This window comes from Chiloscyllium plagiosum, unplaced genomic scaffold, assembly GCF_037043375.1.
Source record: "Chiloscyllium plagiosum isolate Xiang-an unplaced genomic scaffold, Cpla_swu_hap1 HiC_scaffold_46, whole genome shotgun sequence".
In the NCBI taxonomy this organism is placed as follows: Eukaryota; Metazoa; Chordata; class Chondrichthyes; order Orectolobiformes; family Hemiscylliidae; genus Chiloscyllium; species Chiloscyllium plagiosum.
In genome coordinates, this window is record NW_028270184.1 from 17,371,231 (window position 1) to 17,398,351 (window position 27,121).

Genomic DNA, 27,121 nt, shown 5'->3' on the forward strand with positions numbered 1-27,121 from the left:
TGGGCAGAAAAAGAATGCAGGGAGTCTGTTGGGAAGGATACACAGTTGATAGGGCAAAGGGTTAAAGTGTCTGTTTCAATGCAAGGTGTGTCAGGAATAAGAGTGATGAATGGATCAATATTTGGAACTATGATGTTGTGGCCATAATGGAGATATGGATTTCATCGGGGCAGGAATGGTTGCTGGATGTTCCAGGGTTACAATCTTTTAAAAAGAACAGGAAGGAGGGTAAAAGAGGAGGGGGAATAGCATTGTTAATTAGAGAGTGCATCATAGCTGCAGAAAAGGAAGTTGTTGAGGAGGGTTTGTCCACTGAGTCAGTATGGGTGAAAGTCAAAAACAGGGAAGGAGCAGTCACTTTATTGGGTGTTTTCTATAGACCCCCCAATAGCAGCAGAAAGATGGAAAAACAGATTGGACAGCAGATCTTGGAAAGATGCAGATGTAACAGTGTTGTTGCTTTGGTGACTTCAACTTCCCCAACATTGATTGGAATCTCCTTAGAACATAGAACAGTACAGCACAGAACAGGCCCTTCAGTCCACGATGTTGTGCCGACCACTGATCCTCAAGTATGCACCCTCAAATTTCTGTGACCATATGCATGTCCAGGAGTCTCTTAAATGTCCCCAATGACCCTGCCTCCACAACTGCTGCTGGCAACGCATTCCATGCTCTCACAACTCTCTGTGTAAACAACCCGCCTCTGAAATCCCCTCTATACTTTCCTCCAACCAGCTTAAAACTATGACCCCTCGTGTTAGTCATTTCTGCCCTGGGAAATAGTCTCTTGCTATCGACTCTATCTCTGCCTCTCATTATCTTGTATACCTCAATTAGGTCCCCTCTTCTCCTCCTTTTCTCCAATGAAAAAAGTCCGAGCTTAGTCAACCTCTCCTCATAAGATAAGCCCTCCAGTCCAGGCAGCATCATGGTAAACCTCCTCCGAACCCACTCCAAAGCATCCACATCTTTCTTATAATAGGGCGACCAAAACTGGACGCAGTATTCCAAGTGCGGTCGAACCAAAGTTTTATAGAGCTGCAACAAGATCTCACGACTCTTAAACTCAATACCCCTGTTAATGAAAGCCAAAACACCATATGCTTTAACAACCCTGTCCACTTGGGTGGCCATTTTAAAGGATCTATGTACCTGCACCCCAAGATCCCTCTGTTCCTCCACACTGCCAAGAATCCTGTCCTTAATCCTGTACTCAGCTTTCAAATTCGACCTTCCAAAATGCATCATCTCGCATTTATCCAGGTTGAACTCCATCTGCCACCTCTCAGCCCATCTCTGCATCCTGTCAATGTCCCGCTGCAGCCTACAACAGCCCTCTATACTGTCAACAACACCTCCAACCTTTTGTCATCTGCAAACTTGCTGACCCATCCTTCAATCCCCTAATCCAAGTCATTAATAAAAATTACAAACAATAGAGGCCCAAGGACAGAGCCCTGTGGAACACCACTCACCACAGACTTCCAAGCAGAATATTTTCCTTCTGCTACCACTCGCTATCTTCTGTTGGCCAGCCAATTCTGTATCCAGACAGCTATGTTCCCCTGAATCCCATTCCTCCTGACCTTCTGAATGAGCCTACCAGGGGGGACCTTATCAAATGCCTTGCTGAAATCCAGATACACCACATCCACAGCTCGACCCTCATCAACCTTTCTAGTCACATCCTCAATGAACTCGATAAGGTTTGTGAGGCATGACCTGCCCCTCACAAAGCCGTGTTGACTGCATTTAATCAAGCCATGCTCTTCCAGATGGTCATAAATCCTATCCCTCAGAATCCTTTCTAACATCTTGCAGACGACAGAAGTGAGACTTACTGGTCTGTAATTGCCGGGGATTTCCCTATTTCCTTTCTTGAAGAGAGGAATTACATTTGCCTCTCGTCAGTCCTCAGGTACGACTCCAGTGGAGAGCGAGGATGCAAAGATCTTTGCAAGTGCCGAAGCAATTGCATTTCTCGTTTCCCAAAGCAGCCAAGGACAAGCAGTGGGCGGCACGGTGGCACAGTGGTTAGCACTGCTGCCTCACAAGGCCAGAGACCTGGGTTCAATTCCCGCCTCAGGCGACTCTCTGTGTGGAGTTTGCACATTCTCCCCGTGTCTGCGTGGGTTTCCTCCAAGTGCTCCGGTTTCCTCCCACAGTCCAAAAATGTGCAGGTTAGGTGAATTGGCCATGCTAAATTGCCCGTAGTGTTAGATGAAGGGGTAAATATAGGGGAATGGGTCTGGGTGGGTTACGCTTCGGCGGGTTGGTGTGGACTTGTTGGGCCGAAGGGCCTGTTCCCACACTGTAAGTAATCTAATCTAATCTAAATCTAGTCCAGGCCTGGTGACTTGTCAATCTTAACGTTTGACAAAATTTTCAACACATCAGCTTCCTGTATCTCTATCCATTTCAGCATGCACACCTGCTCTTCAAAGGTTTCATTCACTACAAAGTTCGTTTCTTTCATAAAGACAGAAGCAAAAAACTTCTCCTACCTACTCAGACTCCACACACAAATTCCCTTTGCTATCCCTGATCGGCCCTACTCTTTCTTTGACCATTCTCTTATTCCTCACATAAGTGTAAAATGCCTTTGTGTTCTCCCTAATCCGTACTGCCAAGCCTTTCTCGTGCCCCCTCCTAGCTCTCCTCAGACCATTTTTAAGCTCCTTCCTTGCCTGCCTGTAATCCTGTAGAGCTGAGCTTGACCTTAGCTTCCTCCACCTTACGTAAGCTACCTTTTTCCTTTTGACGAGAAGCTCCACCGCTCTCGTCATCCAAGGTTCCTTTATCTTACCACTTCTTGCCTGTCTCAGAGGTACATATTTATTCATCACTTGCAACAACTGTTCCTTAAACAGTCTCCACATATCTATAGTGCCTTTACCATGGAACAATTGCTCCCAATCCATGCTTCCTAACTCATGTCTAATCGCATCATAGTTTCCTCTTCCCCAATTAAATGTCCTCCCATTTTGCCTAATCTTCTCCTTCTCCATAGCTATGTAGAATGTGAGGCAGTTGTGGTCACTATCACCAAAATACTCTCCCACCACAAGATCTGATACCTGCCCCGGCTCGTTTCAGAGCACTAAATCTAGAATGGCCTCTCCTCTCGTCGGCCTGTCAACGTACTGGGTTAGGAAACCCTCCTGAACACACTTTACAAAAACAGCTCCATTCAAATCTTCTGCTCGAAGGAGGTTCCAATCAATATTGGGAAAGTTAAAGTCACCCATTACAACAACCCTACTATGTCCACACTTTTCCAAAATCTACTGATCTATGCTTTCTTCCATCTCCCTGCTGCTATTGGGGGGCCTGTAGTAAACCCCTAAAGAGGTGACTGCTCCCTTGCTGTTCCTAATTTCCACCCATACTGACTCGGTAGGCAGATCTTCCTCGACAATGGAAGCTTCTGTAGCTGTGATACCCTCTCTGATTAGTAGTGCTACACCCACTCCTCTTTATCCCCCCTCCCTATTCTTTTTAAATGCTCTAAACTCTGGAACATCCAACAACCATTCCTGCCCCTGAGAAACCCATGTCTCTGTTATGGCCACAACATCATAGCACTCGGTACTAATCCATCAGTGCAGATTAGTGATCCATCAGTGAATTAGTGCAGATGGTCTGGATGGAGCTGATATTGTTAGGTGTGTCCAGGAAGGATTCCTGACTCAACATGTAGATAATGTGTTGCTGCAAAAGCACAGCAGGTCAAGGTGCATCCAAGGAGCAGGAAAATCCTTGTATGCTGCCTGACCTGCTGTGCTTTTCCAGCAACACTCTCTCAACTATGATCTCAAGCATCTGCAGAACTCACTGTCTCCTCAATATGTAGATAGGCCAAATAGGGGGAGTCCGTATTGAATTTGGTGCGAGGCAACGAGCCAAACCAGGTGTCAGATCGCTCGGTGGGAGAGCATTTCGGTGTCAGTGGCCACAACGGCCTCACCTTTACCACAGCCCATGCAGAAGGATAGGAACAGACAGTGTGGGGAGGTATTTAATTGGGGGAGGGGAAATTATATTGCTATTAGACAGGAGCAGTGGAATATAAATTGGGAACAATTGTTCTACTGGAAATGCACAACAGAAATATGGAGGCTGTTTAAGGAGCACTTGTTGCAAGTGTTGGATAACTTTGTCCCACTGTGACAGGCAAGGAAGGCAAGGTGAAGGAGCCTTGGATGACAAGAGTAGAGGAGCTTCTTGTCAAAAGGAGGAAGGAAGCTTACTTAAGGTTGAGGAAGCAAGGATCTGGCATGGCTTTAGAGGATTACAGGGTAGCTAGGAATGAACTCAAAAATAGACTGAGAGGAGATCGGATGGGGCATGAAAAAGCCTTGGTGGAAAAGATTAGGGGAAACCTAAAGGCGTTCTACACATATGTGAGGAATAAGTGAATGATCAGAGAGAGGGTAGGGCCGATCAGGGATAATGGCAGGAACTTGTGCCTGGAGTCTGAAGGGGTAGAGGCTGTAAATGAGTTTTTTGCTTCAGTATTTACAAGAGAAAGAGACCTTGTTCATAGCGAGAACACCATGGACCAGGTTAATAGGCTTGAACAGATTGATGCTATGGAAGTGGATGAGGTGGAAACTTTGTGAAGCATCAAGATCGATAAGTGCTCAGGGCTGGACCAGATATATCCAAGGTTACTATGGGAAACAAGGAATGAGATTGCTGCGCTTCTGGTGATGATCTTTGCATCCTCACTCTCCACGGGAGTAGTACTGGCTGATTGGAGGGAGACAAATGCTATTCCTCTGTTCAACAATGGGAATAGGGAAATCCCTGGGAGTTACAGACCAGAAAGTCTTACGTCTGTGATAAGCAAGGTACTGGAAAGGATTCTGAGAGATGGTATTTATGCTATTTGGAAAAACATTGTTGTTTGATTAAAGATAATCAGCATGGCTTTGAGAGGGGCAAGTCATACCTCACCAGCCTTATTGAGTTCTTTAAGGATATGATGAGACAAGTTGATGAAGGTTAAGGAGTGGATGTGCTGTATATGGATTTCAGTATGACTTATTTTTAGATTAGATTAGATTCCCTACAGTGTGGAAACAGGCCCTTCGGCCCAACTAGTCCACACCGACCCTCCGAAGAGTAACCTACCCAGACCCATTTCTCTCTGACTAATGCACCTAACACTATGGGCAATTTAATATGGCAATTCACCTGACCTGCACATCTTTGGACTGTGGGAGGAAACCAAAAAACTCGGAGCAAACCCACACAGACACGGGAGAATGTGCAAACTCCACACAGACGGTCGCCCGAGGCTGGAATCAAACCTGGGACTCTGGCGCTGTGAGGCAGTAGTGCGAACCACTGAGCCACCGTGCCTCCCTAAGGTTCTCCATGTAGGCTCATTCAGAATGTTAGAATGTATGGAATACAGGGAAATTTGGCTGTCTGGATACAGAATTGGCTGGCCGAAAGAAGACAGCCACTGGTAATGGATGGGAAGTATTCTGCATGGAGGTCGGTGACTAGTGGTGTCCTGCAGAGATCTGCTTTTTGTAGTTTTTATAAATAATTTGAATGAAGAAGTGGAAGGGTGTGTTAGTAAGTTTGGCCCCGATGACAAAGGTCGGTGGTGTTGTCGACAGTGTCGAGGGCTGTTGCAGCCTACAACATGGCATTAACAGGATGTGGAGCTGGGCTGAGAAGTGGCAGATGCGAGTTCAACTTGGACAAATGTGAAGCGATTATTTTTGGAAGGTCGAATTTGAATGTTGAATACAGGGTTAAAGATAAGATTCTTGGCTGTGCAGAGGAAGAGTTGGATCTTGGGGTCCATGTACATAAATCCCTCAAATTTGCCACCCAAGCTGATAGGAGAAAGTGAAGACTGCAGATACAGGAGATTAGAGTCAAAGACTGTGGCGCTGGAAAAGCACAGCCAGTATCCAAGGAGCAGGAGAGTCGATGCTTTTCATCAGGAATGAGGCGGTGGCCCAAGGGGGTTGGACGGGCTGAGGCTAGGGGCAAGATAGCTGGGAATGTGATAGGTCAATGGGGGGGGGGAAATGATAGTATTAGGTCGGAGAGGAGGGTGGAGTGGATAGGTAGGAGAGTTCAAGAGGGTGGTGCCGAGTTGGAAGGTTGGATCTGGCATAAAGTGGAGGTTGGGGGGGGGGGAGAAATGAGGAAACTGGTGAAATCGACATTGATCCCGTGTGGTTGGAGGCTCCCAAGGCAGAAATGACACCTCCAGGTGTCGGGTGACGAGTGTTTGGTGGTGGAGGCGGCCCAGTACTTGCATGTCCTTGGCGGAGTGGGAAAGGGAGTTAAAGTGTTCGGCCACAGGGCGCTGGCGTTGTTTAGTGCGGGTGTCCTGCAGGTGTTTTCTGTCCCAGAACAGAACCTGGCCCAGCACCAACCCCTAAGGCACCTAGTCACAGGCTTCCAGTCTGACAAGCATCCTTTCACTGTTACCCTCTGCTTCCTACCATCAAGCCAATTGTGTATCCAATTTGCCAGCTCTCCTTGGATTCCATGCGGTTTAATCTTTCAGGGCAGCCTTATCAAAGACCTTCCTGAAATCCATACAGACTACAGCCACCACCCTATCCTCGTCAACCTTCTTGGTCGCTTCAAAGAACTCTTAACAAATTTGAGAGGCATGACATCCCATGCACAAAGCCATGCTGACTACTCCTAATCAACCCTGTCTTTCCGAATATATTTATATCTTATCCCTCAGAATTTTCTCAAGTAACTTACCTACCACAGATGTTCGGCTTACTGGTCAATATTTCCTGGGTTTTTCTTTGCAGCCTTCCTTGAATAAGGGCACAACATTCACTATGCTCCAGTCTTCTGGAACCTCACCAATGGCAAAAGATGATGGAAAAATATCAACTCGGGCCTCTGCAATTTCTTCACTAGGTTTTTACAGTGTTCTTGGATATGCCTGGTCAAGACCAGAAAATTTATCTACCTTCATACATCAACACTTCCTCTACTATGATATGGACTGTCCCCAAGATATCACCGCCCGGGGTGGAACCCCGCACTGCCTGATTCTATCTCCTTCCCAAGATCCACAAGCCTAACTACCCCGGCTGACCTATTGTCTCAGCCTGCTTCTGCACCAACGAACTCATCTCCACCTCCCTCAATACTGTCCTATCCCCCTTAATCCAGGAACTCCTCCACATACGTTTGGGACACCACACACGCCCTCCATCTCCTCCAAGATTTCCGTTTCCCCAGCCCCCAACTCCTCATCTTCACCATGGACATCCAATCCCTCTATACCTCCATCTGCCATGACCAGGGCCTCCAAGCCGTCTGTTTCTTCCTCTCCCAACGTCCCCACCAGTACTTTTCCATTGACACTATCAATCGTTTGGCTGAAATGGTCCATACCCTCAACAATTTCTCTTTTGAATCCTCCCACTTCCTTCATGAGCACCTGCATGGGCCCTAGCTATGCCTGTCTCTTTGTCGGCTACGTAGATCAGTCCATCTTTTGTTGTTACACCGGCACCACATCACACCTTTTCCTCTGCTACACTGATGACTGCATCGGCGCCCCTCGTGCCCCCATGAGGAGGTTGAGCAGTTCATCAATTTCACCAACACGTTTCACCCCGACCTTAAATTCACATGGACCATCTCTGACACCTCCCTCCCCTTCCTCAACCTTTCCATCTCCACCAAAAACGACTGACTCAACAGTGACATTTTTTGCAAACCCACAGACTCCCACTGCTACCCTCCGTGACTACATGGTCAGGTCCACGCCCCCAACAACCCACCCTTCCCTCCTGGCACCTTCCCCTGCCACCACAGGAATTGCAAAACCTGCGCCCACACATCTCCTCACCTCCATCCAAGGCCCCAAAGGAGCCATCCACATCCATCAAAGTTTCACCTGCACTTCCACAAATGTGGAAGTTGCGGTGTCCTTTATATTGGGGAGACTGGACACCTTCTCACAGAGTGCTTCAGGGAACATCTCCGTGATACCCGCACCAATCAACCCACTGCCCTGTGGCCAAACAGTTCAACTCCCCCTCCTTGTCTGCCAAGGACATGCAAGTCCTGGGCCTCCTCCACTGCCACTCCCTCACCACCCAACGCATGGGGGAAGAACGCCTCATCTTCCGCCTTGGAACCCTTCAACCCCAGGGCATCAATGTGGACTTCACCAGTTTCCTCATTCCTCCTCCCCTCACCTTATCCCAGTTCCAAACTTCCAGCTCAGCACCATCCTCATGACCTGTCCCACCTGTCAATCTTCCTTCCCACCTATCTGCTCCACCCTCCTCTCTGACCTGTCAACTTTACCCCTTCCTGCATCCACCTATTGCACTCGCAGCTACCTTCTCCCCAGCCCCACCCCCTCTCATTTATCTCTCCACCCCCGAGGCTTCCAGCCTCATACCTGATGAAGGGCTCCTGCCCGAAACATCGATTTTCCTGTTTCCTGACCTGCTGTGCATTTCCAGCACCACTCTAATCTTGACTCTAATCTCTAGCATCTGCTGTCCTTACTTTCACCCAAGATAACACCACTAATTTTCCCAAGTTCACAAGTCTTCTTGTCTTTCTCCATGGTAAACACAGAGGAGAAATATTTATTGAGGATCTCGCCCACCTCCACTTTGGTCCTTCAAGGGCCCTATTCTCTCTCTAGTTATTCTTTTTCCTTTAATATAGTTAACAAATCTTTTTGGATTCACCCTAATCTTCTGAGCCAAGGGTATCTGTGCTCCTTTTCACCCTCCTGATTTCCTTCTTCAACAACCTCCTGTATCTCCTATATACCTCCAGGGATTCTGTTGTTTCCAGCTGCCCGTACCTGAGCCTTACCTCCCTTTCTCTGGTCAAAGCCTGAATATCGCTTGTCATCCAGGGTTCCCTATTCCTGCCAACCTTGTCCTTCACCCTCATAGGAAAATATAGATCTTGAATTCTAGCTATTTCACTTTTAAAGGCCTCCCACTTGCCGGAGGTCCCATTTGCCTGTCAATCCCTGCAAGCTCCTGTCCAATTCCATCAAAATTCACTTTGCCCCAATTTAGAACTTGAACCTGTAGACCAGTTTTGTCCCATTCTCTAACTATTTTAAAATTAAAAATAACTGTGGTCACTGATCGCAAAGTGTTCCCCCACTGTCACTTGTTCTGCCCTATTTCCCAAGAGTAGGTCAAGTTTTGCCCCTGCTCGATTGGGACCCTCTATATACTGCTCCAGGAAATTTTCCGGAATGCAATTAACAAATTCCACCCCATCTAACCCTATGGCGGTTCCAGTCTATCTCAGGAAAATTAAAATCCCCTACTACGACAATCATAGAACATAGAAAAGTACAGCACAGAACACGCCCTTTGGCCCACGCTGTTGTGCCGAGGTTTAATCCTAACGTAAAATATAGTAACTTAAGCTACGCACCCCTCAACTCACTGCTATCCATGTGCAAGTCCAGCAGTCGTTTAAATGTTCCCAATGACACTGCTTCCACCACAACAGCTGGCAACACATTCCATGCCTTCACAACTCTCTGCGCTCCCACAAGTCTCCCCAACCTCCCTGCATATTTGTTCCTCTGATTTCCGTTGACTATTTGGGAAGTCTATGGTACAACCCCAATAAGGTCACCAACCCCTTCTTATTTCTTAGTTCCACTCACAAAGCCTCAATTGAATGATCCTTCAATTATTTCATCTCTGATTACTGCTGTGATACTCGCCTTAATAAAAAATGCAACTCCCCCTCCCCTCCTTCCAACACTGCTGTCCCGCCTAAAGCACCTGTTATCTGGCATATTAAGCTGCCAGTCCTGTCCTTTCCTTAGCCATGTTTCTGTAAATGGATAACATATCCCAGTTCCATGTACCTATCCACACCCTGAGTTCATTGGCCTTATTTGGCAGCCCTTTTGCATTGAAATAAGTGCAATTTAATCCAACAGGCATTCCTCTCTTCCTGTCATATTCCAACTAGACTGTCCCTTCAACTTACTATTTCTGATGACTGTTGTTTTGCTGTCTTTATCACATAATATGTAGTTCTTAGGATATTCAGCTACATAATATGTAGCTGAATATCCTAAGAAAAGAAACATAATATATAGGAAATAAAATAAATTATAGAATCCCTATATTGTGGGAACAGACCATTCAGCCCAACAAGTCCATACTGACCCTCTGAAGAGGATCTCACCCAGCTATCCCCATCCCCTAACCCTGTAGACCTGCACCTAGCCTGCATATCTTTGGATTGTGGGAGGAAACTAGAACACCTCGCAGAAACCCGCACTGACCCAGGGAGAATGTGCAAACTCCACGCAGTCAGTCACCCCAGGGTAGAATTGAACCTGGGTCCCTGGTGCTGTGAGGCAGCAGTGCTAACCACTGAGCCACTGTGCCATCTTTATGGACGTTTGCTGAAACTGTTAGCATTCACTGCTGACTCTGAAATTAAATAAAATGTTCAACGTGCTTGTGAACAACACATTATCCAAGGATTGCACAAAGGCTTGGCATCTATTGTTTGGAACTGTTTAATTGAATTGATAACTTATATTTACTTTATTTTCTGTTCAATTTATCCCTTATCTGTGTCTGTCTATTGGTGTGAATGGAGGTCATGCTCAAAGAATCATACATATTAATTAGATTACCTGACTGATTATCTTTGTTTTGCTCAAGTTATTGATACTTCTTGTTTAAAGTTTTAAACTTGGTGTCCAAGATCAGTTATTCTTAAAGTCAGGTAATGAACAATTGTGAAGTAGGATCGTGACACTGATTTAGTTTGGCTTGTAATTAGTGTTTTGAAGAAGCTTTGGGTGGTCAATATTAGCTCAGAAGCAGAAATGATCTCCAGTGTAGGTCAAACAATTTCTGAACATTGGGAGATAAAACTGGAAAATCAGCAGCATATAACCAGAGATCAAGAGAAATACAAACTTCATTTGGACACAACTGGCAAAAGTAACAACAAAATACCTCACAAAGTTCAAATAAACCCATTATTAGAGGCATAGTCAAAGATGTAAACTGCACAGAAACAGATCCTTCGGGCCAATCACTCCATGTTGACCATAATCCCAAATTAAGCGAGTCCAACCTGCCTTGGCCCATATCCTTCCAAGCATTTCTTATGCATGTACGCCTCTAAATGCCTTTTAAATGTTGGAACTGTACCCGCATCCGGCACTTCTTCTGGAGGTTCATATCACAGACAAATCACTCTTGACTGAAAAAAAATTGTCCCTATATCTTTTTTAAATCTTTCTCCTCTCACCTTAAAGATATGCTCCCTTTTCTTGTAATCCCCCACCCCGAGGGAAAAGACATGTGCCATTCACCTTACATGTACACCTTTATAAATCTCTGTAAGATCACCTCTCAACCTGGTTGAGAAAAAGGTTCTAGACTCTCCTTATGATTCAAATGCTTCATTCCTGGCAATACCCTGGTAAATCTCTTCTGAACCCTCTCCAGCTTAATTATATCTTCTTTAAAGCAGCGAGACCAGCACTGGAGACAGTACTACAGAAGAACATCCTGTACAATCTCAACATCCTTTACTCAAAGATCTGAGCAATGAAGGCAAGCATATAAAATGCCTTCTTAACCACCCTATCTGTATGTGACAGCTCTCATGACCAGTCATCTCGAAGCTAGCTTGCTGTGACTCCATGACTGCTGTCTGACCTGCTGTGATCTCCAGTGTTTATTTTTAGGATCATCTATATGTGATGCAAGCTTCAAGAGATTATGTACCTGAACCCCTCGTTCTCCCTGTTTCGCAACACTACCCAAGGCCCTATTATAAATTGTATAAATCTTGCTATTGTTTGCTTTATCTAAATGCAATATCTCTCATTTATTCAAGTTAAACTTCACTCTTCAGCCCATCGACCCAATTGAACAAAATCTCTTTGTAATCTTAGATAACCTTCTTCACTGTCCACTGTACCATCAATCTTGCTGTCACCTGCAAACTTACTAATCATGCTTTCTATATTTTCATCTAAACTATTTATATAAATGAGAAGCAAAACAGGAAGTCAGACAATGGCAGAGAGGTGATGAGGGAAAGCAAAGGCCAAACAAAGCAATAGATGGACATGGATTCAGATCCACAGTAAGTGAGTCACACCAGCCTCACAGTTTTGGAACCAGAACATGGCACAGGAGGATTGACAGTGTCGACAAATGCTCAAAAACACTCACCTCGCAAACACTTCCACTGTTTCGAAATCTCCTGCTGGAACCTGCAGCTGAAAACATATCAAAAGTAAGTAAAAGATATTCCTGCTGCCTTCAAATCTTATAAGTCCCTGCAAAAGGTGTTTCAGAAACGAGTAGTTTCAGTTGGAGGTGAAAAATGTAGCGGAGACAGGGTTCCAGGGGATAATAAGGAATGTGGGGTTGAAGTCAGAGTCAGATCAGCTGAGCTGGGATCTTACAGAATATAGTAGTAGAACAGGCTGAATGGGCCAAATAAGACCAAAAGACACAAGAATACAAATAGACCATCCTGCCCATCAAGTCTGCTCTACCATTTGATAATGGCTGATTATTTCTCAGCCATTTTCTCAACTCCATTCGCCTACTTGCTCTCCGTAACGCACGGTCCCCTTACTAATCAGAAACCTACTGCTGTCTTAAATGACTTCACCTCCACACTTTCTGCGGCAAAGCATTCCACAGATTATCCTCAAACATGCCCTCAACTTGCTACTGATCCAAACGCCTGTTGTTGACCCTGGGACTGTTTCAGCTAATATTTTTGGCATAATTTTACATGGATAAGCATGAGGTGAGGAAGTGAGCGGGGAGGGGGTGAGCAGGGTGGACAGGCATGGGTTGGGGCGAGCAGGGAGGGCAGGCGCGGGAGGGGGCATGCTAGGAGAGGAGGAGAGGGAGGGGCATGCGAGGAGGGGAGGGGCAGGAGGGGGTCAGCTATGAAGGGCTAGCGGGAGGGCGTGGAGGAGGATTGGAGGCACTGGAGGGGGCGACTGGGGAGGGAGGAGCAGGAGGGTGGTGAGCGAGGAGGGAAGGTGCTGGAGGGGGCGAGCGAGGAGGGAAGGCATGTGAGGAGGCGTGCAATGAGGGGAGGCGTGGTAGGAGGCAGGTGAGGAGGCCAGATGCGGGACAGGGTGAGTGAGAATGGCAGGTGCGGGAGGGTGCGACAAAAGGGGGGCAAGAGAGAAGGGCAGGCGCGGGGGAGGCGAGCAAGGAAGTGGTGAGTGAGGAGGGCGAGAACGAGGACAGCAGTCGTGGGAAGAGACTGAGTGATAAAGACGGGCACAGGAGAGGGCCTGCGCCAACAGTGGGTGCGAGAGGGGGTGCGCAAGGGAAAGGCAAGCGAGAGGTGAGGCAGATGAGGAGGCGAGCGAAGAGGGCGTGAGCGAGGATGGGAGGCACATGATTCGGGGCGTGGGCATGGGATGCACCTGATGGGGCGAACAGGTGAGAGGGGGTGGGTGAACGAAGAGGTGAGGCGCGGGAGGGGGCAGACGAGTGAGGAGAGGGGGCAGACGAGCGAGGAAAGGAGGAGCGGGGTGGGCAAGCGAGTGAGGTGGTGAGGCACTGGAAGGGGTAGGCGAGCGAGCTAGGTAGGAGCAGGGGGGTGGGCGAGCGAGGGGGGAGGCACGGGAGGGGGTGAGCGGGGAGGTACAGTAGGGGACAGCAAGGAGGCAGATGCAGGGGTGCAGTGAGGTGGGGAGGTGCAAGGGGTGGAGACAGCGAGGAGGGGTGGGTAGATGGCGAAGCTGCGGCAAAGGTGAGGACATTAGGGGGGCAATGGTCTGAAGGTAGGGAGAGTAGCGGGGCGAGATGGGACAGGGAGTGGCGGGGGCGAGATGGGGCAGGGAGCAGCGAGGCAAACAAAGGGTCATTGGTTCCTGAGTTAACTTCCAAGCCTGGTCTCAAAAACAAACAACTCATTCATTCTTTTGATCACCAGCTGCTGCTCAGTCAAAAGGCCATTGTTCAGCTCTCAGATTCAAAACGAAAATATTTTTAAAATCTGCAAGTTTTTTGACAACGCACAGTGGAAAAACCTTTAACCAGTGACACAGATTGAGTTAGTGGGGCAGTATTGATTGGAGCTGAAAATGTGTTGCTGGAAAAGCGCAGCAGGTCAGGCAGCATCCAGGGAACAGGAGAATCAACGTTTCGGGCATAAGCCCTTCTTCATTCCTGAAGTCAAATGTGTGGCACTGGAAAAAAACAGGTCAGGCAGCATCAGAGGAGTGGGTGAGTCGATGTTTCGAGCAGAATCCTTCATCAGGAGTGTGGGTACCTTCCTTGTCATTACAAGAGGTATAAAACCTGCACCTACACCTACCACTCGTCACCTCCATTCAAGGCCCCATTTTCCTGCACATCTGAACACCTCACCTACTCTGTCTGTTGGTTTTTATTTGGTTTCCTCTACATCAGGGAGACAAGAAGCCAATTTGTGGAATTCACAGAACATCTCCAGAACACATGCACAAAACAACCCCACCGTCATGTGGCTGACCACCTCAACTCCCCCTCCCATTCTACTAAGGACAGACAAGTCGCAGGCGCCTTCACCACCAAATCCTCGTCACCAAAACCTGGAGAAAGAACGCTTCATCTTCTGCCTTGGGACCCTCCAACCACATGGAATCAATGTCAATTTCACAAGTTTCATCTCCTCTCCCCCAGCTTATCCCAGATCCAGCCCCCACCAACTCAGCATCATCCTCTTGAACTGTCCTACCTGTCCATCTTCCTTCCCACCCATCTGCTCCACTCTATCACCATCACCCCCCCACCTTCATCTACCTATTGCCTTCCCAGCTATCTTCTCCCCAGCCCCACTCCCCTCCCATTCATCACACACCACCCCCTATAGCCCTGGTGAAGTGCTTATACCCAAAATGTTGACTTTCCTGCTCCTCGGATGCTGTCTGACCTGCTGTGATCTATATGGACTTCAGTAAGATGTTCGACAATGTTCCTCATGGTAGACTGGTTAGCAAGGTTAGATCTCATGGAATACAGGGAGAACTAGCCATTTGGATACAGAACTGGCTTGAAGGTAGAAGACAGGGAGTGGTGGTGGAGGGTTGCGTTTCAGACTGTAGGCCTGTGACCAGTGGTGTGCCACAAAGATTGGTGCTGAATCCATTACTTTTTGCCATTTATATAAACAATTTGAATGTGAACGTAGGAGGTATGGTCAGTAAGTTTGCAGATGACACTAAAATTGGAGATGTAGTGGACAGCAAAGGAGGGTACCTCAGCATATAACAGGAGTTTGATCAGATGGGCCAATGGGTTAAGGAGTGGCAGATGGAGTTTAATTTAGATAAATGTGATGTGCGCCATTTGGAAAGGCAAATCAGGGCAGGACATTTACACTTAATGGTAAGGTACACTTAATGGTAAAATCTAAAAAATCTAAAAAAAATCTAATCTAATCTAATCTAATCTAATCTAATAATCTAATCTAATCTAATCTAAAATCTAATCTAAAATCTAATCTAATCTAAAAAATCTAATGTAAAAAATCTAAATCTAATCTAAAAATCTAATCTAAAATCTAATCTAATCTAATGTCCTGGGGAGTCTTGCTGAACAAAGAGACCTTAGAGTTTAGGTTCATGGTCCTTGAAAGTGGAGTCACAAGTAAATAGGATAGTGAAGAAGGCATTTGGTCTGCTTTCTTTCATTGGACAGAGTATTGAATATAGGAGTTTACAGGTTATGTTGCGGTGTACAGGACATTGGGTAGGCCACTTTTAGAATATTGTGTGCAATTTTGGTCTCCCTCCTACTGGAAGGAAATTGTGAAACATGATAGAGTTCAGAAAAGATTCACAAGGAGGTTGCCAGGGTTGGAGGGTTTGAGCTATAGGGAGAGGCTGAATAGACAATAGGTGCAGGAGTAGGCCATTCAGCCCTTCGAGCTAGCACCACCATTTATTATGATCATGGCTGATCACCCACAATCAGTATCCTGTTCCAGTCTTATCCCTTGATTTCACTATCTTTCAGAGCTCCATCCATCTCTTTCTTAAAAGTATCGAGAGACTTGGCCTCCACTGCCTTCTGGGGCAGAGCATTCCATATATCCACCACTCTCTGGGTGAAGAAGTTTCTCCTCAACTCTGTTCTAAATGGCCGACCCCTTATTTTTAAACTATGCCCTCTGATTCTGGATTCACCCATCAGCGGAATCATTCTTCCTGCCTCCACAATGTCCAATCCTTTACAAATCTTAAGGATAGACCAGATCTAAAAGTTGAAGTTCTAAATTGGAGAAAGGTCAGTTTTGATGGTATTAGGCAAGAACTTTCGAAAGCTGATTGGGGGCAGATGTTCACAGGTAAAGTGATGGCTGAAAAATGGGAAGCCTTCAGAAATGAGATAATGAGAATCCAGAGAAAGTATATTCCTGTTAGGGTGAGAGGGGAGGCTGGTAGGCATAACGAATGCTGGATGACTAAAGAAATTGAGGGTTTGGTTAAGAAAAAGAAGGAAGCATATGTCAGGTATAGACAGGATAGATCAAGTGAATCCTTAAGAGTATAAAGGAAGTAGGAGTATATTTAAGAGGGAAATCAGGAGCGCAAAAAGGGGACATGAGATAGCTTTGGCAAATAGAATTAAGGAGAATCCAAAGTCTTTTTACAAATACATTAAGGACAAAAGCGTAACTAAGGAGAAAATAGGGCCCCTCAAAGATCAGGAAGGAAGCTTTTGTGTGTAGCCGCAGAAAATGGGGGAAGTACTAAATGAGTATTTTGCATCAGTATTTACTGTGGAAAAGGATGTGGAAAATATAGATTGTAGGGAAATAGATGGTGACATCTTGCAAAATGTCCATATTGCAGAGGAGGAAGTGCTGGATGTCTTGAAATGCATAATGGTGGATAAATCCCCAGGACCTGATCAGGTGTACCCCAGAACTCTGTGCGAAGATAGAGAAGTGATTGCTGGGCCTCTTGCTGAGATATTTGTATCATCGATAGTCAGAGGTGAGGTGCCGGAAGACTGGAGGTTGGCTAACGTGGTGCCACTGTTTAAGAAGGGTGGTAAGGACAAGCCAGGGAACTACAGACCAGTGAGCCAGACGTCGGTGGTGGGCAAGTTGTTGAAGGGAATCCTGAGGGACAGGATGTACATGTATTTGGAAAGGCAAGGACTGATTAGGGATAGTCAACATGGCTTTGTGCGTGGGAAATCATGTCTCACAAACTTGATTGAGTTTTCTGAAGAAGTAACAAAGAGGATTGATGAGAGCAGAGCAGTAGATGTGATCTATGTGGACTTCAGTAAGGCATTCAACAAGGATCCCCATGGGAGACTGATGAGCAAGGTTAGATCTCACGGAACACAGGGAGAACTAGCCATTTGGATACAGAATTGGCTCAAAGTTAGAAGACAGAGAGCGGTGGTGGAGGGTTGTTTTTCAGACTGGAGGCCTGTGACCAGTGGAGTGCCACAAGGATCAGTGCTGGGTCCTCTACTTTTTGTCATTTTCATAAATGATTTGGATGCGAGCATAAGAGGTACAGTTATTAAGTTTGCAGATGACACCAAAAGTGGAGGTTACCTCAGATTAGAAGAGGGTTACCTCAGATTACAACAGAATCTTGACCAGATAGGCCAGTGGGCTGAGAAGTTTAATTCAGATAAATGAGAGGCGCTGCATTTTGGGAAAGCAAATCTTAGCAAGACTTATACACTTAATGGTAAGGGCTGAAAATGTGTTGCTGGAAAAGCGCAGCAGGTCAGGCAGCATCCAGGGAACAGGAGAATCGACGTTTCGGGCATAAGCCCTTCTTCATTCCTGAAGAAGGGCTTATGCCCGAAACGTCGATTCTCCTGTTCCCTGGATGCTGCCTGACCTGCTGCGCTTTTCCAGCAACACATTTTCAGCTCTGATCTCCAGCATCTGAAGACCTCACTTTCTCCTACTTAATGGTAAGGTCCTAGGGAGAGTTGCTGAACAGAGATACCTTGGAGTGCAGGTTCATAGCTCCTTGAAAGTAGAGTCGCAGGTAGATAGGATAGTGAAGGCGGTGTTTGGTATGCTTTACTTTATTGGTCAGAGTATTGAGTACAGGAGGTGGGAGGTCATATTGCAGCTGTACAGGATATTGGTTAGGCCATTGTTGGAATATCGGAAAGTTGTTGTGAAACTTCAAAGGGTTCAGAAAAGATTTACAAGGATGTTGCCAGGGTTGGCGGATTTGAGCTATAGGGAGAGACTGAACAGTCTGGGGCTGTTTTGCCTGGAGCGTCGAAGGTGGAGGGATGACCTTATAGAGGTTTGTAAAATTATGAGGGGCATGGATAGGGTAAATAGGCAAAGTCTTTTCCCTGGGGTCCGGGGGTCTAGAATTAGAGGCCGTAGGTTTGGGGTGAGAGGGGAAAGATATAAGAGACCTACGGGGCAACTGTTTCACACAGAGAGTGGTACGTATATGGAATAAGCTGCCAGAGGAAGTGGTGGTGGCTGGTACAATTGCAACATTTAAGAGGCATTTGGATGGGTATGGGAATAGGAAGGGTTTGGAGGGATATGGGCCGAGTGCTGGCAGGTGGGACTAGATTGGGTTGGGATATCTGGTCGGCATAGACAGGTTGGACTGAAGGGTCTGTTTCCATGCTGTACATCTTTATGACTCTATAATCTCATACGTCTCAATCAGATCCCCTCTTATCTTTCTCAACTCAAGTGTATACAAGCCCAGTCACTCCAATCTTTCACCATATGATAGTCCCACCATTCCGGGAGTTGACCTTGTGAACCTACGCTGCACTCCCTCAATAGCCACAATGTGCTTCCTCAAAATTGGAGACCAAAACTGCACACAATACTCCAGGTGCAGTGTCACCAGGGCCCTGTACAGCTGCCGAAGGACCTCTTTGCTCCTATACTCAATTCTTCTTGTTATGAAGGCCAGCATGCCATTAACTTTCTTCAGTGCCTGCTGTACCTGCATGCTTGTTTTCATTGACTGAGGCTGGGGCTGTTTTCCCTGGAGTGTTGGAGGCTGAGGAGTGATCTTACAAAGGCTTGTAAAATCATGAGAGGCATGGATGGATAAACAGACAAGGTCTTTTCCCTGGGATTGGGGAGCCCAGAACTAGAAAACATGGGTTTAGGGTGAGAGGGGAAAAATTTCAAAGGGACCTAGGGCAACTTTTTCCATGCAGACGTGGTACAAATATGGAATGAGCTGCCAGAGGAAGTGGTGGAAGCTGGTACAATTAGAACATTTAAAAGGCATTTGGATAGGTATGTAAATAGGAAGGGTTTAGAGGGATGCGGGCCAAATGGGACTAGATTAGGTTAGGTTAGGATGTCCGGTTGGAATGGAGGAATTGGACCGAAGGGTCTGTTTTTGTGATATATATCTCTATGACTCTGACTGTATGACAGGATAAATTTTGAACTGATGCTCCCCCTCATGGAAGAGTCTAGGACCAGAAGGCATCATCTCGGAATAAAGGGACACCAATTTGAAACTGAGATGAGGATTTTCTGTTCTATTGTAAGAGTTGGAGCTCCTTACCATTGAGCTGAGGGGCAGAGTCCTTGTGAATATCTCAGGCTGAGATAGCCAGATTCTTGATCAGTAGGGGAATCAAAGATTACAGGAAAAATGCTGGAAAGCGGACTTGAAGAATGTCAATCATACTGAATAGTGAAACAGGCCTACTCCTCTTCCTAATACATAAAGTCTTCCAGTAGTCTGTAGGAAGAGTTGCAACCAGTTAGACAGCCTGAGAGGGAGTGAACTGACTGTGGAAAGTACTTTAACATAGACTGAAATAAAATGGAAACAGACCCTTCGGTTCAACTTATCCATGCTGATCAGATATTCTAACCTAATCTAGTCCCATTTGCCAGCATTTGATTGCTTCATTCCTGATGAAGGGCTTTTGCCTGAAACGTCGATCTTCCTGCTCCTCGGATACTCCCTGACCTGCTGTGCTTTTCCAGTACCACTCTAGTCTAGACCCCTACATCTCTCTAAAGCCTTCCTATTCATATACCCATCCATATGCCTTTTAAATGCTCCAATTGTACCAGCTTCCACTACTTTTTCTGGCAGCTCATTTCATACATGTATAACCCTCAGCATGAAAGGATTGCCCCTTAGGTCCCTTTTATATCTTTCTCCTTTGACCCTAAACCTATGTCCTCTAGTTCTACACTCACCCCAGGGAAAAGACCTTCTCTAATTATCCTATCCATGCCCCTCATGATTCTATAAACCTCTATGAGGTCACTCCTCAGACTCCGGCACTCCAGGGAAAACAGCCCCAGCCTATTCAGCCTCTCCCAATAGCTCAAATCCTCCAAATCTGGCAACATCCTTGTAAATATTTTCTGAACCATTTCAAGTTTCACAACATCCTTCCGATAGGAAGAACAGAATTACAAGCATATTCCAAAAGTGGCCTAATCAACAACCTGTAAAGCTGCAATATGACTTCCCAACTCCAATACTCTGACCAATAAAGGAAAGCATACCAAATGCCTTCTTCACTATCTTATCTTTAGTTTACAGAAACAATATGGATGTTCTTTCCATTGGATTAGAATTTATCTGATCATCCAGCCAGCAGAGACAGAGATCCCTACACTATGGAGATCCTGTGGAAATATCAGGACAATGACAGGGATACAGTTACCCACCTGAGCTGACCACCCAATGGTGCAGTCACACCAAGGTCAGACAATTTCTCTGCTCCACGTGCAGGAAGAATTCAGTCAGACATTTAGGTGCTGAGAGCCCTGTTAAGTTTACAGGGAGTTACAGGAGTTGGATTCTGTGGGATTGCTGCTTTTTATCCCACCCACCTTCATCTTCCCTTCATATTGGCTTTTTCCTGCAGTAAGCATACAAACCAACAGAGCCGCACATGCAGATTTTGGCTCAGAATGGTTGGGGGGGGGGGGAGGGGGGGGTGTGGATAGAGTGTGGGCTACGCATGGTCACGCCCACTCACTGTCACATCACGACATTGGCGGACACCCACCAAAAACAAAGACGAACGGCCGTTAAACGGGGCCTGTTTCAGGAGGAGGCCCGAGGACTCCGCTGCACCAGAACACTCAGGTTTGGGGATTGCGACCTCAACTCCACAATTATGAATTATACTTTCCAGAATGTTTCTCCGACAGCTGCCTACTTTAACCTTTGCCTACTTTAACCTTTACCTACCACCCATGGAATGTGATAAACTTCCAACCGTCACAGACATGTTCGATATCCCAATCAGCTGTGCGCATGCTCCACTCTGCCACCCGCCTGATTGACGGCGCAGAGCCAATAGGAAGCAAGAGGCGGGATAGGAGCTGCCGGCCATCCATTCAGAGTGAGCGAGGGACTCACCCTAACCAATCAACGATTATGGGGCTCTGGATTAGTTCTGCTGGAAGAGCACAGCAGTTCAGGCAGCATCCAAGGATTTATTCCTGATGAAGGGCTTTTGCCCGAAACGTCGATTTCGCTGCACCTTGGATGCTGCCTGAACTGCTACGCTCTTCCAGCACTATCAATGATTATGGGGCGGTCTAGCGCTTTAACCTATCGGAGAGAGTGAGGGGCGGGATTAGTCCTACAACTAATCAGTGAAAGAGTAGGCGGGTCTGGAGCCAGAACTTGGTCCTGGACTGAAAGGCGAAAGTGGGTCCTGAAGGTTAGAGTGGTGCTGGAAAAGCACAGCAGGTATGGCATCATCCGAGGAGGAGGAAAATCGACGTTTCGGGCAAAAGCCCTTCATCAGGAATGAGGCGGGACTGGGAGGGCATTGTTCTCACAATGTTTCTGCAGCACATTCAATGCAAGCATTTTCAGATAGTCAAATCCAAGCAGATCTCACAGCAAAGTCGAATAAAGACACTCCCCGTTCACGAACTCCTCAATATCATCGGCCTTTCACCGTGCAATGTAAAAGAATAATGCACACAGGGGAACAGGCCCTTCCGCTTCCCCTAAACCTGCAACTACATTATTTAACCTTCCATACTGAAACTGTCTGCACTTACAGGATCCAAAGCTCACTGCTGCCTTTCTTTTCATGTATTCGTCCAGGTGTTCCTTGAATGCCTCCGTTGTGTCTGCTTCCGCCGCTTCCGCCGCTTCCTCTGTCAACACATTCCAGGCATTCACCACCTTTTGTGTGAAAAAACCTGCCTCACGTATATCTTTTAAACATCCCCTCTATTCCTGTACATTGAACCTCTGTCCCCTGGTAATTGACCCCTCCACCCTGGGAAAAAGCCTCATACCTTCCACTCTATCCATGCCATTCACAATCTTATAAACTTTTATCAGGTCACCCCTCAATCTCCTGTGTTGTAGTGAAAGCAAACCCAGTCCACCCAACCGTCATTCATAGCTAAAATACCCCATATCAGGCAATATCCTAGTAAACCCTTTTCCAAAGAATCCACATCTTTATGGTAGTGTATGCAATATTCAAAGGGTGGCCTAACTAAAGTTCTATAAAGCTGCTGCATAACTTGCCAATCTTTATACTCAATGCCCCTTCCAGTGAAGTTAAAAATCACACAACATCAAGTTATAGTCCAACGGGTTTATTTGGAAGTACAAGCTTTCTGAGTGCTGCCCCTTTGTCAGGTAGTTGATGTAGGATCAGCGCTCTGAAAGCTTGTACTTCCAAATAAACCTGTTGGATTATAGCCTGGTGTTGGGTGATTTTTAATTTTGTCAACCAGCAACTCTACATCATGCCTTCCAATGAAAGCAAGCATGCCATTGGCCATTTCTACTAGCTTATGTACGTGCATTGCCACTTTTAGTGATCTGTGGACTTGCACACTCAGATCCCTGTGCTGATCAATACATATAAAGGTTCTGCCATTGACTGAACAATGTCCACCTGTAGTTGACCTTCCAAAGTGCATCATCTCACATGTGTCCGGTAAATGGGCCTGTTTCATGAATGCCAACTTTCTATGTAGCAACAGAGTCTCTCTAATTCCCCTGCTTTCCTCCCAAAACTCTGCAAGTTTATTTCTCTAAAAAAGGAAATTAGATGAGCATTTTAAGTCATTGGTTCTCCTCGGTTCCACCCGTAAGGTGAGAGGTCTGGGTAGGACCACTCATTCTGGAAAAGAAAGCTTTATTCCACCTGTGGTTTTGTAAAATGTTGTGCATAATACATACCCCAACATTTTAGAATTTACATAAATCCCTTAAATGAGGGGATTGAAGGCATAGTAACTAAAGATGGATTTAAGAAACCTAGGTTATTGGATTAGATTAGATTACATACAGTGTGGAAACAGGCCCTTCGGCCCAACAAGTCCACACCGCCCCGCCGAAGCGCAACCCACCCATACCCCCCTACATTTACCCCTTACCTAACACTACGGGCAATTTAGCATGGCCAATTCACCTGACCTGCACATCTTTGGACTGTGGGAGAAAACCGGAGCACCCGGAGGAAACCCATGCAGACACGGGGAGAACGTGCAAACTCCATACAGTCAGTCGCCTGAGGCGGGAATTGAATCTGGGTCTCTGGCGCTGTGAGGCAGCAGTGCTAACCACTGTGCCACCGTGCCGCCCACCACGAAGACATAAGGAGTTTACGTACCAATATTGGTAGATAGATTCAGTGAATATGCAAAATATCTTGCAGATGGACTAAAATGTTCACCTTGACTGGAAGGATAAATAAGAGCAAAGCATTACTTAAATGGAGAATGACTACAGAATTTGGAGGTGGAGAGGGCTTTAAAGCATGTCACAGAGTTTGCATGTAGGAACAGCATATAATCAAGAAATATAATGGTTTGTTATCCTTTTTATGACAGGAATTGAATAGAAATGTAAGGATGTTCTGAAATAAAAACAGAAATTGTGGAAAAAGCTCAGCAGGTCTAGAAGCATCTGTGCAGAGAAATCAGAATTAATGTTTCAGGTCAAGTGTTTTGTGTCCTCAGAACTGATGGTTGCTAGGAAAATCTCAGTTTATTTCCAGAAGATAGGGTGGGGAGAGAGGGTATTGAGTAAATGATAGATGGGAATGGAGCCCAAACAGACAGAAGAACAGTTGGACAGACAAATGAATGGAAAATGACCTGGCTAGAAGGATGAAGAGCTATTAATGGGGACTGGTACACATTAACAATAAGCTGTGTCTGATAGCAGAATACGTGATAACAAGGTCTGATGTCTGGGGATTGGGGTAAGGACATGGGAGAGCTCAAGCCCAAAAGTTATTGAACTCATTATTGAGTGTGGAGGGCTGCAGGGTCCCCAAGCTGAAAATAAGGTACTGTTCTTCCAGCTTGTGCTGAGCTTTGTTAAAGCACTGCAGCAAGACGGAGACAGAGATGTTGGCCAGGGAACAGGGTGGTGTGTTGACGTGGCAGGCAAGTGGAAGCCTTACCATGCCTTTTTTGCACAAAATATACTGAGAGCGGTTGAGCTTTTTCAGCAATTTCTGTTTTTGTTTCTGATTTAAAGCATCCACAGTTCTTTTGGCTTTTAATAAGGATGTTCTGCTTCATTTATGCAGAGAATTGGTAAATCCACATTTCAAATACTGTATGCAATTTTCATCATTATCTTTCAGGAAACATATAAATTTATTGGAGTGGTTCAGAGGCTGTTTATTAGATTGAAACCTGGAATAGGTGACTGACAGTGAACCCGAGAAGCATGTTCAGGGAAGGACATTTGAAATAAAAACAAGGAGATAATCTGAGGAAAAAATATACCAAACTTAGATAAAGGAGGGAACATATGGGATATAGTAATTTATGCTTCTAAACTAAGTATATTCACACCATCCAGAATAATGTGTTCTGAATGTCTATCATTGATTTACAATATCTTTGCTCAAACCATATTCCTCTTCTTGAGCAGTCAGTAAGGATCAAGAATGACTTTCTTCCACTTAAGTGTTGTGGGTCCTGAGGTTATTCAGTAGTTCAAGGCTAGATCCACAAAAGCACTACCACATGTGGGGCAGATGATATTTGCTGAAGGGAATGGGAGTGATGCTCAGTCACATGCTTTTTCCATTGTTAATATTCATTTTCCATCTTGGCCTAAAGATGTTCAAAATTGTTGACTTCTTCGCAGATGCATCTTCACCAAAGTGGATGGTTTGGGTCAACAATTACCCCCCCCCCCAGTGAATGGGAATATTGGATTTTTCGTTTGAGAAAATGTGGAGACAAACTTGAATGCATTTCTCTGCCAACCTGGAAATATTTTTCCTTGAGGATGCTTAGTCAGATTAAAGAGTATGTATTGGAAGCCCTCTATCAGGCATGTGGATGATGTGAACTGCCCAATGCAGATGATTGATCATACCCAGCCCCTGAATTCAATGTTCTTTGGTCTGATCTGCACCTGGTATAACTTTTTACATGGGTCAGGTATGGCATGAAACACGAAATCAATAATCCACAAGGGCACCTGATAACGATGAATAAAACTAACTTCTCTCAGGGAGATAGAACATTGTGAACATGAGCTATTGCATTTAAAGTCTAGAAAGGAATCGTAACAAATCACTGCTTCTCAAAATTTCCCAGTATGACCCATTTTAATGCCTCAGAATCTGTCTCACCCAAAAATTACAGGTTTTGGGGTGACAGAGAATTGTTGATCAATGGGAGAAGGGGGAGGCAGGTGGGGTGTTAATAACAGATTATTCATGAATTTTAACCTCAATTATTAATGCAATAACATTCAGTTTATTCAGATTTTAAAACTGGCAATTTTTAAAATCTAACAGGATCCTGATTCTTTATATAATAGGGATGATTATTAATTGTAATAATTTTGATATTTCATAAATCAGAGGTGATTATTGATGAAATATTTTCCAAATTATTGAAGGAAGAAGCAACTGATTATAAATGAAAGCAACTGTATAAATAATTAAATCTTGATTCATCATAAACCCACACACAGAATCTTAAAAGCATAGGTGGCAGCCATTTGGCCCATTATGCTGGCACTGTCTCTGAAAATACTGACAATTTGTTCCTTTTCCTTAAATGGTCTATCCCTTAATCTGAGACAAAGTCCCTGGTTCTAATCTGAACATCCTGGGGAGATATCAATCTACATCCATTCTGTCAGAACATTGTAAGTTTCAATGAGATCAAATATTATGATCCCAGTTGATGGAAATACTGCACAAGTCAAATCTCTGAATGAAATCTGACTTAATCTGAAACTCATGTTTCATTTTTGCAATTAAATTACACATTTGGTTAATTACTGAACATATTCACATGAGGCTACCAACATTCATTTTAATAATATAACACATTTATTGCATAAAATAAGGCTCTATACAAAGGTGACAATTTTGAAAGACCTTAACACATTTAAACAATTTCCCCAGTAAAATACTCAATCTCAGTGAAGTATCACTCTTGTCTTTTTTTCATCTGTTAATGGGATATGGTTGTTGCTGGCTCAACACTAACTGCTTGGCTGGTAGTGGTGGTGAGGTGCCTTCCTGAATGTCTGCCCTCATTAGGGTCTTCAGTCACACACATTGCTATTCTATCACTTTAAAACTTGATTCAAAGTTCCACATTATGATGTTAAAAATCACACAACATCAGGTTATAGTCCAACAGGTTTAATTGGAAGCACACTAGCTTTCGGAGCATCATCAATTTTTCAATGTATAATTTCAGTTACATCACACTGTAAATTTTTGCTATAAATTCTGTGTGTTAGGATTGAGCCCTCCACTACCACCTGATGAAGGAGCGATGCTCCGAAAGCTAGTATGCTTCCAATTAAACCTGTTGGACTATAACCTGGTGTTGCGTGATTGTTAACTTTGTACACCCCAGTCCAACATCGGCATCTCCAAACCACATTATTATGGTCACTATTTAACAAAGGCTTCTTTGCAGCAAAGTTAGTAATTAGCCTTTATCTTTACAGAATGCTAAATCTAAAACAAGCTGATTCCAACTTGGTCCTTCAATGTTCTACTTCAGAAGTATTCAGTGCAAACTGAATTTCATCCTCCACAGCATCCATGCTGTTTAGGTTCATCCAGTTTATGTGGGAATTGAAGTCACCCGTTATTATTGTATGGCTCTTATAATA

General features: G+C 45.2%; 1 protein-coding gene across 3 annotated transcripts in view; it reads right to left on the bottom strand.

Moving 5' to 3' along the window:
- Positions 1-21,291, bottom strand: part of LOC122543958 (uncharacterized) — a 47,545-nt gene extending 26,254 nt beyond the window's left edge. Inside the window, exons 1-3 of one of the 3 annotated variants that reach the window (XM_043682948.2) lie at positions 21,218-21,244; positions 19,559-19,738; positions 12,225-12,271 (exon numbers count right to left, since the gene is read on the bottom strand). The gene's annotated coding sequence lies outside the window, so the exon portion shown is untranslated. Of the gene's footprint in view, positions 1-10,663; positions 11,117-12,224; positions 12,272-19,558; positions 19,739-21,217 lie in introns of those variants that run through there. The other 2 variants (XM_043682946.2, XM_087983793.1) reach the window with 2 other exon arrangements.
- Between the last annotated feature and the right edge of the window lie 5,830 nt (positions 21,292-27,121).